Source organism: Echinops telfairi, unplaced genomic scaffold, assembly GCF_000313985.2.
Source record: "Echinops telfairi isolate 266 unplaced genomic scaffold, ASM31398v2 ScPeMD7_5;HRSCAF=22, whole genome shotgun sequence".
In the NCBI taxonomy this organism is placed as follows: domain Eukaryota; kingdom Metazoa; phylum Chordata; class Mammalia; order Afrosoricida; family Tenrecidae; genus Echinops; species Echinops telfairi.
This window is the reverse complement of record NW_022103901.1, coordinates 8,065,346-8,075,469: the sequence shown is the minus strand read 5'-3', so window position 1 is coordinate 8,075,469 and position 10,124 is coordinate 8,065,346. Positions and strand designations below refer to the sequence as shown.

The 10,124-nt window shown below is 51.0% G+C and overlaps 1 protein-coding gene across 1 annotated transcript in view; it reads left to right on the top strand.

Annotated features, from left to right (window-relative positions):
• Positions 1-10,124, top strand: part of AUTS2 (activator of transcription and developmental regulator AUTS2) — a gene marked incomplete at its 5' end in the record, with an annotated part of 1,172,671 nt that overhangs the window by 161,256 nt on the left and 1,001,291 nt on the right. The gene's annotated exons all lie outside the window — the stretch shown is intronic.

Here is a 10,124-nt window from a genome sequence, read left to right as displayed (position 1 = left end):
CCCTTTCTTTTCATTCACTGGGATCTGAGGTCTGGGATTTATCCTGAAAGTTCAGGATGGCCTGTTTTGGATGAGTTGAGTAGGTTTCACCCTTCAGCGGGAATACACATGCAGACTGAGGTTTCTCATAAAGCCAATTTGTAGAGTAAATCCTGGGAAATGCTTTCTTGAGTCGCTGATGCATTTCAGCATCCAATTCTCTGTCTGGATTTCTGCCTTCATCTCCTGCTTTACCGGGTGATTTGCCTCTTCTGATGGTGCTCTGACGGGGCAGCCCCCGCCTGCTGCCCCCCCTTGTAACTACCATCCCCAGATGCTGAACATCTCTTCTGATGTGAGTAGGCGTGGCGTACCCGAAGGAGACTCACTTGGATTCAACCAGTATTGCCCAGCTGTTTGGTCCACGCTTCCCATGTGCAGAGAAGAGGTTGCAGCTCTTCACATGAGCGTTGGGGAAAAGCCAGTGGTGGATGATGTCCACATGCACATTCACCATGCAGCTGCCAGTTGGGAAGGGCTAAAGGCCTGGCTCCATCTTGCCTCTCATGAAGGGAGAGTAGGCGGGCCCAGCCATCAGGGGAAGACCTCCCACTTATACCATTTCTATCCCCACCCCCGACTACTGGTCTCGGTGAGGGTGGTGAGGGTGGGGAGATGAAGCTGTCTTCCTGACACTGGAGCACATCAGTTCAGAGCATGTGGGCGTGCTTTGACCCTTGACCTTTGCCTTTTCCTACTTCTGACTTCTTGTGTTTCCTCCTTTGGTGTCCAAGGGGTTTCTGACCTTGGCGGAGAGCTCCCGACCTTGAGCAGGCTCTGGCAGAGGGCCTTCAGGGAGCCGTGTTGTGATTTCACATATCTGTTCTTGGAAGAGGAAACAAGCAGCTGGTCGACCCAGATGGAGCAAAAGGCGGGGCTGGGGAGTTGCTGCTTCTGGGAGCAAAGGGAAAACGAACAGGTACCAGGAGGTGGCATCTGAGGGACAGCAGACGCTTTCAGAGCTAGAGGAGTGTCTTTCTGTGCGTCTGTCCTGAGCACGCACAGGGAGGGCGGATCGGGAAGAGCCCGAAGGAGGAGAAAGGAGGTGTAGGGGGCTGGCAGCACTGGAGACTTGTTGGACTTTCACACCAGTTTAATGCTCAACACTCTGCTCCTATAACTCACTACTTCCACATATACCCACGACTGCACTCTTCCTATTGCCAGACTCTCTACTAGGGCCTAGGGCTTTAGTGGTCATATATAAAAACAACCCGTGCCCTCGTGAGGCTGAACCTCTGTTGGGGGAGTGGTGTTGAAAAGGCATCAGTCGCATTTGTGGTTGTTAGATGCTCTCGAGCCCGTTCCCTTCCCGGGGAGCCCCTGGACAATAGAGGGAAGCACTGCCAGCCTGGCCTCACACCTGCTGTGGGAATTGACCCCATTGTTGCGGCCACTGTGCCCATCCATTTCCTTGAAGGCAGACTTCTTTTTTTGTTTGTTTTGTTTTTTTGCTGTCCCTCTACTTTACTAAGCCTGCTGTCCTTCTCCAGGGGCTGGTCTCTCCTGACCACATGTCCAAAGGACGTGAGATGAGATCTTACCATCTGCACTTCACAGAGCCTCCTGGCTGGAGTTGCTCCCAGAGAGATTTGTTCTTCTGTAGCCCTTAGTACTTGCAATCGTCTTGGCCAACGTCGTCGTTCAGAGGCATCAGTCCCCTGCAGGTTTCTTGCCCAGGCTCCCGCTCGCACATGCATGTAAGGCCATGGAACATACATGGCTTGGGTCAGGTGCACCTTCGTCTTCAAAGTGATATGCTTGCTGTTTGACGCTTTCAAAAAGTCTTGTGCAGCCAAACTCACGTTCATCGAGTCGACTGCTTCATAGCAACCCTGTGTCATGGAGCAGAACTGCCCCCATGGGTTTCTAAGACTATCTCTTTTTTTTTTATTCGTTTTATTAGGGGCTCATACAACTCTTATCACCATCCATCCATACATCAATTGTGTAAAGCACATTTGCACATTCATTGCCTCATCATTCTCAAAACATTTCCTCTCCACTTAAGCCCCTGGCATTAGGTCCTCACTGTAACTCTTTACAGGAGTTAGCAAACCTCATCTTTTCCCCATGGAGCAGTTGGTGGTTTTGAACTGGGAGTCACAGCCCAACGCATCACCCACTCTGCCACCAGGACTCCTATCCTGTATCTTGTATGTATAATAGTCTGTCTAATGCGCAGTGCTAGATGTACTATTATCTGTACAAGATACATAATGCACATCAAGTACAAGAAAGAAGAGAGTCTTCTGAAAGTGATTGTGGCCATGATTACACAAGTCTCGTTCATATGACTGAACTGTTGAATTGCGTGATACGTGAATTCTATGTCAAAACTTTGAAAAACAATTTCAGCAGCTAGGTTTTTCTTTTGTTTTTAAACAGTCACCGGTAACCTTAGACCCAGAGTCGCCCCCCCACCCCCTCAAAACTGAAGCCCATGCTCAACTGCTGATGCGCACAGATCCCGCCTGTGAAGTCCAATGCCAGTTGTTGTCGGCGTAGCCCAGGGGTGCGGGCGGCTGTCCTGTTGTCTGCTCCATTAGTCAGGCCCTCTACCTGTGGTCGTTTTCTACAGGAGGTCTGGCCTTTGGCTAGTGGATCAGCATATGCTCAGGGTGGCTATCCCACAAGATACCCGTATCACAATGGTTTGCTTCAACCGTTAGCAACAACCAGCATTTGGAAAAATAGAATCAAATAGCTTATTAGAGCATGTCCCACTTAAGGGATGTTTACTGTCTCAGTAAACTTTGGCTTCAGCTATATGGGCTGTAGAATGTGTGCGCACATGTGCTTACACACAAGGTACCTGTTGCATGTTTTTCTTCTTTACTAAGGTCCATGATCTTCAAAGTTTGAAAAAAACAGCCCACCAAATGAACTCTGGAATCATTTTGTTGCAGACGAGGAAACTGAGGCTCTGGGGTGGGAATTGATCTGATGGCAGTTTGGTTTGGAACGGGGCACAGCTCACTGCCTGTCTCACCAAGATGCTGTCTCTGGTGATGTCCCCAGTCTCCGGGCCTCACACAAAGGTGTGGACTTATCTCTGAATGGTGATTCCGAGGTGGGCAGAAATGTGCCCTCAGGTCTTGTCTCTGTGAACACACAAGAACAGTCCCATCTTACCCAGAGGGGGACTCTTAGCACAGCTACAGCTAGGGTTCTCTGTGTGGCCAAGGCCAAGGGTGGAGGCGTGGCCAGCAGGCTGACCAAGGGAGAGCAACCTGACACCTCGTGCACAATGTTCTGCCTTTCACCAACCAGGCACACTTTGGAGTAGACCATCAATGTTTCCCGCACCAGATGCATACTGTATGTTGTACATACGCCACATATCCAACCCAACTCATAGTGACCCTATAGGACAGAGTAGGACTAGGACTGCCCCTATAGGTTTCCAACACACACACACACACACACACACACACACACACTACACACTACACACACCCTTTGGCCCAGGACCCTGTCTTGAGTGTTAGCTGTGGCAGAGCTGTGTCTGGTGGGTCCCCAGGCTCTCTAATGACTTCCTTCTCTGTCCCTAAATAATTGCCCAAGGAGACAGCTGTGCGGATCACAGCCCAGCCCGCAGCTTGCCAGCGCAGTCATTCCAGCTGGGCGTAGGAGGGGGCAGAGGGGACAGGCAGAAGGTATTTTGCACAGAAGAGTGGGGTTGGGGGAATGCAGAGAGGGGCCTTGGGAAGGGCAAGGGCACTGAGTCTGCACCTTAGGCGTGGAGCTGGTGGCAGGCTTCAAGCTACAGAGATGTCCTGTCTAGAAGCCCAAGAGCAGGAGAAGACACTGAGAAATGACGGTTGCGTTTTCACCAGTCCTTACAGTTTGGTTTCCATGGCTTCGTGTGCATGTTGCTGAATATTACCATCAGGTGCGTGGTTTTTCGCGCATCTCTCAAACAGGTCGTGAGCAAAGGGTGGCATTAATTAAGGTAGGAAACAGCCAGGTGATTCTCCAAAAGATATCCTCAGGGGATTTGGCCTTTCTTCGTTTGCTTTTGTCCAATTCCAAGGTGGCTTGGAAGCTTCCAAAATGACACTTGGAAAGCCACAGAAACCAAACCCTTGCTGGCGAATCCCTTCTCATGGAGTGGGCTGGAGGGTTCAGACAACCTTGTGTCAGCTGTTGGCCACTGAGTCCTTGCAGGTAGAAGCGGGGTGTGGGGTTTCCACCAAAGCAGTGCTTCTCAGGTAGCCTGTTTCCAAACAAGGATCACATCCATAATCATTGTTTGTTGTTACTCATAGCGACCCCACTTAAGGCAGAAGGCAGCACCTCCCAGTCCTATGCCATTGTCACAATCATTCTTACTTTTGATCCCCTTGTCACAGCCACTGTGCCCATCCATGTTGTCCACGGACTTACTCTTTTTCATTGACCTGCTTCTTGACCAAGCCTGATGTCCTTCTCCAGGGACTGGTCCCTGCTGATAATATGTCCAGACTATGTGAGATGCGGTCTCGCCATCCGTTCTTCCTAGGAGCTTTCTCGCTGCACTCCTCCACAATCAGGTGTAGCGGCCAGATTTGGTATGGGGGAGACACCACTGAATCCCTGGCAGCATTGCACAAGCTGGCTGCACCACTGGCATCTGTACTTTAGAGAACCAACTGCTAAGGTTAGCCTGGTTTAGATGCCGTGCATTCATTAGGTGGTCTCTCCACTGGATTCCTCAAAGAGCTGGCAGTGAACTTCCTAGCGTGCTGATGGCCGATTGCTGAAAGCAGGAAGTCCCTGGTGAAGTTTTTGTTAGCATTCTTCAACCGTGTGTGCAAGTTGGGACCTGGGCCAACACTCGTCTCTTGACCTTGTGGGGATGTTGTCAGAAACCATAAGTTCCTCAAGAAACAGTTCAAGACCAGCCTTAGATGATGTGACCGGGGGAGGTGGGGGGGTGCTTAAAGGACACCAGGTGAAGTAGGGTGGGTTTTCCACAGGCGAAAGCCACGTGTGGAGTTGGACTTGAAGATCCCTCCTGGGGCTCAGCATCTGTCCTCTCTGCCCCTGAACAGACTGTTTTCTTGGAGGAATCCTTTTTTGTCGTCTTGGGAAGACACGGGGACTCTCGTACATTCCCTAGCTCCCCCTCATAGCTGACCCTGAGCATGACAGAACTGTGGGCTCAAGCATAGGAACGATTGGGCGGGTGACGCAGGACCGGGCCGTGTTTCCTTGTGTTGTGCATATGGGTCCGCGCCGACGTGATGGCAAACTGCCTCCTCCTTCCTAGGAGGTGAACACTCCTTTGTCAGATGTAATGTCGGAACTCTCCGACATGCTAGAGGGTAGTTTTAAATGAGCAACTGTTCATTTTTTGAGATGGAAAGAGCTAGTGACATCTTAAGGTACTGACAAGCATCCCTTAGGATGCTTGGGATGTTGTGAGTGTAAAGTAGGCCTCTGTGAATGTGGGGTGTGTGAGAGAGAGGGAGGAGAGAGGGGTGGTGAGGAGAGAATGCCTGGGAGTACTCGGGCAGAGAGCGGGAAGGGGAATGGGGACCATCGTGAACTGCAGGGATGGCCTGTGATGCTAATGAGAATGTGTTCCGGATTCAGACAACTGGCTCTGCCATTTAATCCCCCTGCCTCAGTTTCGTTTTCGGAAAACGTCCAGTATAGTTGACCTCTTAGGACTGGTTTGAAGATCAAATGAGAATCGATTTCAAAACACATAGTCGTAGTTAGCCCGGAAGGAAAACCTTAACAGAACAAAACAAAAATCCCATTGTCAAGTCATCCCGTAGAACTGCTGCCCCTGAGGTTTTCCAAGGCAGTCAGTCTCCTTCTGGAAAGAAGTATCCTTTTTGTATCCACCTGCCATTTGTTTAGCAGCCAAGTGCTTAACCACAGTTGCCACCAGCCCTCTCTGACTGGCACACAGTGGGCACTGTGTAACTGGAGTACCATACCAGCTTGCCTCTCCAAGCATTTGGTGAAACTGTCAGAAGTTGGAGAGCTACTTTCCCATCCCTGAAGAGCCTTTTCTTCTCCTTGCCCAAGGAGCCGTGGTGGCGCAGAGAGATATTCATTGCCCTGCTACCCGCAAAGTCAGCGGTTCCAGCCCACCAGCCTCTCAGCAGGACCAAGATGAGGCTCCCTGCTTCCCTAGAGATTTATAGCCTCAGAAACTCTGGGGAGCAGCTCTGCTGTCCTACAGAGGTCACTAAGAGTCAGAATGGAGTTGGTGACAGTGAGGTTTTGTTTTGTTTTGGGGTTTCCCCTTGCTCAGGAAGTTCTTCGCTGGTCTGAATCTTCATGCCGAGTTGTGAGTCTAACACGGGGTCTGTACCCAGAGACTGCCCTGGGTTCCACCCAAGGAGAGAGGAAAATCAGTGGTTCTCTCCTGGGCATTCCTTCCTGTCTCCCCCTTTCCTGTTGACTCCTGGCATCCACATGCCCACACCCGCCCCAGCTTCCCCAGGCTACCAGAGGAAGAATAGAGCTCAGGTTGCAATGGGGAGGTGACCACATGGTTTCTGGCTCCATCTTCCTTTGAAAGACCCCCCAGCCCCAAGGCTGTCTGCCTTTTCAGAATTGCCGACACCTTGCTCTTTTGAATGGATCCAGGCCCTACGCCTTTGTGCAGCTCTGCTTTGTCCTTCTCTTGGCCAATGACCTCCAGTGGAGCCACATGTGCCTTCAGGGTAACAGGTTGATTACAATGACCATACCATGACCATGCCACCATTGTTCCCTGAGGCTTGGGGCTAGAATTTATTTCATCATGAGAAGGAAAAAAATATGACCTTAAAAACTCAACTAGAGCTCCTTCATTCTACTTAAGTTAGGGCCATTCTTGTTGGGCTGGCTGTTTGAGAGGAGGCTGTTATTCAGCTTCTAATGGATGGTGAAAGATGGGGGGGCGGGTGTTGCTGCCTCCATGAGGAGGTTGAGGGGAGTGGTAGTGGATTTGAGGTAGCTGGCTGCTTCATTGCCTGGAGTCCAGAGGGGAGGCTCAGGGAAGCAAATGGCTGGGTCTGTTTGAGGTGCAAGTCGGAGACATTCTGCTAAGGCAACTGTGGCTCCTTCTGCTGGGAATTCACGGGCCTTGGCTGGGCTGGGCCTTCAGCAGCACAGTTCCAGAAGCAGAAATCAGAAGACGTCTTAACCCTGGGCTGGATTCCTGGTGTCCTTAAAAGTCATGAGTCCTATTGGTGTAACAGTTAATGTCTATTGGGCTGCCAACCACAAGGTCAGCAGTTCAAAACCAACACCCTAGTGGTGGGAGAAAGATAGGACTTTCTACCCCACTAAAGAGTTACCGCCTCAGAATCCCACAAGGGCAGTTCTGCCCTGTCCCATGGGGTCACTCTGAGTTGGAATAAACTCAGTGGAAGTAGGTTTGGTTTGGGGTTTTATCAAAGGCATCCCTGGGCTTACCTCATGGTCGACTTCCCTGTGCTGCCCGAGAAAGTGTGTGAGACCTGCCAGCATGCTTGGTCCTGTCTCTGATGCCTTCTCCTGAAACTCCACCTCACCCTGGGGCCCCCTTTCTCTGGACACCTGTTTGTAAGCGTTTTCCCTCCCTGGAGCAACATGAAGGTCCTTCAAGATCGGGGCAGGCGGCCGGCAAGAACATGGCTCTGTCTTCTGGTTCGGCTCCTGTGTGTAGGACTTGGCAGCCTTGCTGGCTGTAGGGGGACAGATGTCCGCAAGCCAGCGGCCTGCACGTGTTTCCGCCTTCTTGCAGCTGGCATCCATTTTGCGCCTTATTCCACTGAGGACTGGCACGGTACCTGCTTATTGCTGTTTCCAGGAAGTTAATTTGCAGGTGCTATAAATAAGCACGGTTCATAGGCTTCATTGATTCTCGCTCTCTCAAAGCCTCCCCTCCCTCTCAGGCACTTTCCGTCGCCCGTTTGGTGCTTGTCTTTAGGTCCCAGCTTTGGTGGCAGCAGTAAGTGCAAAGTTCCCCAACCCCTGGTGAAGTGCGGGGTGGGGTGGGGTGCGGTAGCTTGCTGTGTTCTTTGGATGTGCAGTTGTGCAGCCTGGGGAGAGGGCCGTGTGTCAAGGGTCTGTCTCCGTCGCTACAGGTGGAAGGACCAGGAGCACAAAGGGGAGAAGCCTGTGTGCTGCCATCCTCATCACAGTGACCCCAAAGAAAACAAATGAAAAAAACAAACCCGAATCTCAAAACCAACTCTCTGCTGTTAATCATGAGTCGCTTCCCTCTCCTAGCCACCCTACTGGACAGGGTAGACCTGCCCCTGTGGGTTTCTGAGACTGCCAGGCTTTATGGGAGCAGACAGCCTTGTCTTGCTCTTGAGGCTGGTGGTGTATGAATCACTCACTGGGGTCCACTCACCTGTGACTCACCCAGACCCCACAGGGCAGAAGAAAACTCCCTGTGGGTTGTCGAGGCTGTAAATCTGTGCAGGGGCAGACAACCTCTTTCTCCCAACGAACGGCTGGTGGGTTCGAACGGATGACCTTGGGATCATGTCACCCACCACTTACAGCAGCACCAGGACGCCCCCAGTGACTGGTCACACATGCTACTCGAACTATAATGCTACCAAATCCCACCATCCAGCTGTCAGTTTTTTGCATGGTGGCAGTCTGCTTGCTGCTACCATGCTGGCAGGTGGGTGCTGATGATATTTCAAATACCTGAGGGATCGCCATGGTGGACGGGGCTCTCAGCAGAGCTTCCAGACTAAGACGGACTCTGAAGAAAACCCCAAACCAAGGTCGCTGCCTTTGAGTCAATGCCAAACCTCACAGCGACCCTATAGGACAGGGTAGACCCCTGGGGGTTTCTGAGACTATAACTCTTCATGGGTGTAGAAAGCCTTCTCTCTCTGGATGGTGGTTCCGAACTTCTGACCCTGTGATGAACAGCCCCAAGCATATTCACTATGGGACCACGGCTGCCGGGGCCTCCTCATTTCAGATGCTCCGAAAAGCTCTTTTCTTACCTTAGAAGGTTATGTCTTCACCGGCTGCCTGGGTTTCCCAAAGAAACTGAGGGAGGCAAAAAAGCCCAGAACATTTTCCTCTCCTCTCACCAAAGGTTAGGAGCATAAATCATTCTTGAGAACAATGAGTGGACCTTATTTTTTATCCTTAGAGAGCCGAGCCGCTGGCATCTTAAAGAGTGTCTGTAACTGAGAAAGGAGGGGGGTGGGGGTGCCTGGCTTCGTGGAAGGACTGGTGCTCCTAACCTGTGGCACTGTGGCTGTGCTGCCAATGCCCAGGTCTATCTCCAGTTGAGCCTTGCACTTTTGCATGAAGTGGGGAAGGGGACTGGAAGCTCATGCAGCCCCAGCGTTTGATGATTCTGTCGAAGAGGTCAATCTCTGCATGAAGGCATGCTCCAGACTTTGTCTGTTGATGGCAAATGTGTGACCTGGGAGTTGCCAGCCTTCTCTTCGTAGGCACTTCTGAAAAGTTCTTTGCCAGTGCTGGGAGCAATTTGCAGAAAGTACAGGTCACATTCTCTCTCTCCCTCTCTTTCTCTCTCGCTCTCTCTCGGCTTCTCTCTCTCTCTTCCTACCCCACCTCCTGCTGAAAGAAGCTGCTGCACTTGACTTTCCCTGAGCTGGAGTCATAATTTGACCTTTTTAAAAAACCACTTGGCTGTGGGAGTGTTTAAGCCATTGCACTTAACCCACACCGGACTGCTTTCCTTTCAATCCCATCCAAATCTCCCCCTGGAGTAGTTAGTGATAGTTCCGAACCAAGATGCCTCTGAAAACAAAACGAAACAGAACACCTGTAATTATTTCATTCCGTGCCACCAATATATTGTGTACATTCTCCACTCTGATGTAGGTTAGAGGGTATATGTTGACATGATTGCAACACGGAGCTGGAACAAAACAATAATTGTGGGGCTGGCGCAGGACCGGGTGGTATTTTGTTCTGTTGTGCTTTGAATGGCTGTGACTCAGAACGTGAATGGATGGCCCCTAACAAGACCGTAACATTGACCTTCTAAACTCGATAGTGTGGAACACCCCTTCTTAGGACTTACAATCCTTAGTGACAGGTGGATTTCTTGTGTAGGTAGTTTCTGTAAGACTAACCACACTGCCTCTGCACGGGGACCTAGTAACTTA